The sequence below is a fragment of the Nannospalax galili genome, unplaced genomic scaffold (genome assembly GCF_000622305.1).
Source record: "Nannospalax galili isolate Female #2095 unplaced genomic scaffold, S.galili_v1.0 scaffold537, whole genome shotgun sequence".
NCBI lineage: Eukaryota > Metazoa > Chordata > Mammalia > Rodentia > Spalacidae > Nannospalax > Nannospalax galili.
The window spans coordinates 829,663-831,602 of record NW_008339916.1 but is presented as its reverse complement, the minus strand read 5'-3'; positions in this window follow the sequence as shown (position 1 = coordinate 831,602).

Sequence of the window (1,940 nt, the reverse complement as noted above, 5' to 3'; positions counted from 1 at the left end):
TATACTTTCCATCCCTTCCAGTTCCCCCCTCCAAATCCTCCATCTCATGGCTATTCCTCCTCAATTTATTGTCCTTTATTGTCCTTTTCCTTGATTACTATTGTTACACACACATACACACACACACACACCACACCACACACACACATACACACACACACACACACACACATACACACACACAGAGAGAAAAACACAGACACACACACACACAGAGAGAGGCACACACACACACTATTTGTCACCAGTGGGTTTTTTTTTTTTTTTTTTTGTCCTTCATCTTCTTTAATCTCTTTCTTCAAAGATTTAAGGATTTCGCTGTAGTGATTTCTCAAGTCTCTGCTTAGGCATATTCCTAGATTTGTTTGACTGAGGCTGTTGTGACTGGGAGTATTTCCATGATTTCATTGTCTGTGTACTCATTATTGGTGTACAAAAAGGCTAGTGACTTTTGTAAATTCATTTGTATCCTGCCACTGTGCTGAAAGTTTTGATCATTTCTGCAGTTTTTATAGTAGATTTTTGGGGGGTCTCTAATGTATATTATCATATCTTCAAATATGGATAGTTTTATTTCCTTTTCAATAATTATTAGCTCTTTAATTTCTTTCACCTGTCATATTGCTGTAGCTAGGATTTGAAGCAGTGTATTGTAGAGGAGTGGGATTACTATACAGCCTTGCTTCATTCCTGATTTTCAGAGGAATGCTTCGAGTTTTCTCCATTTAGAATGATGTTGGTTATGGATTTGTCATATATAGCCTTAATTTTGTTACGTATGTTCCATCCAGTCCAGTTTTTCTACAATTTTTATGATGAAGGCATGGCGGATATTGTGAAAAAATATTTTCTGCATCTATTGAGATGAGCCTGTGATATTTGTGTTATGTCCATTTAAATGAATTATTATATATATTGAATTTCATATACTGAATGATCTCTGCATCTCTAGAATAAAATAAAGTTGATCATGATCTCTGCATCTCTAGAATAAAATAAAGTTGATCATGGAAGATGATTTTTTTACATGTGTCAACATGCCATTTTCAAATTTTTCCAACTCTGTTAACCAGAGGTGTTAGAATAATAAACTAGAATACTTTTGTTTTTTGTTTGAGTCTTTACCTGGTTTGCATGTTACAATCACACTGCCGCTGAAGAAGAAGTTTGGAAATCTCCCTCTGTTTCTAACTTTTTGAATATTTTAAGCAGTATTGGATGTAGTTCTGTGAAGATCTGGTAAAATTCTTCTGTGAATTCATCTGAACCTAGACTTCTTGTTTAGCTAAAAGGCTCTGTATTACTTTTTCAGCCTCCTTATTTATTATGAGTTTATTTAAGTTGTTGAATATTCTGTACCTCTCTGTTAGGTTTGGTCTATGTATATTGGGTTTCTTGGAAGTATGATATCGTTTAATTCCATTGTTTCTATGTGTATTCTTTTTCCAGATAATCTTTCTTTTGGAGAAAATGGGTATTTATTTTACCTATTATTAACTTGGGGTTAATAATAGGCCTTTATGTGACTTTATGTTCAGATGTACACTTGAGAAATTGAGTGTGTAATAGTTTGGTGCATAATTGCAATGTCCTCTTGGTTGATGTTCCCTTGATCACAATGAAATGCCATTCTCTGTCTCTTCTGATTAATTTTACTTTGATGTCTATGTTGCCTGACATTAGGATAGCAATGCTTGCTTGTTTCCTGCTCCTATTTTCTTAGAATATCTTTTTTCCATCCTTCACTCTAAGGTGGTGCCTGTCCTTGAAGTTAGAGTGAATTTCATGGAGATCACAAAAATATGGATTTTATTTCTTAATTCATTCAGTTAACCTAGGTCTTTTGATTGGCACACTGAGACATATTTAAATTTATTATTGAAAGATGTGTGCTGGCTGCTATCATTTTGTCTTCTGTTTGTGTTCTTAATTCCATTTAA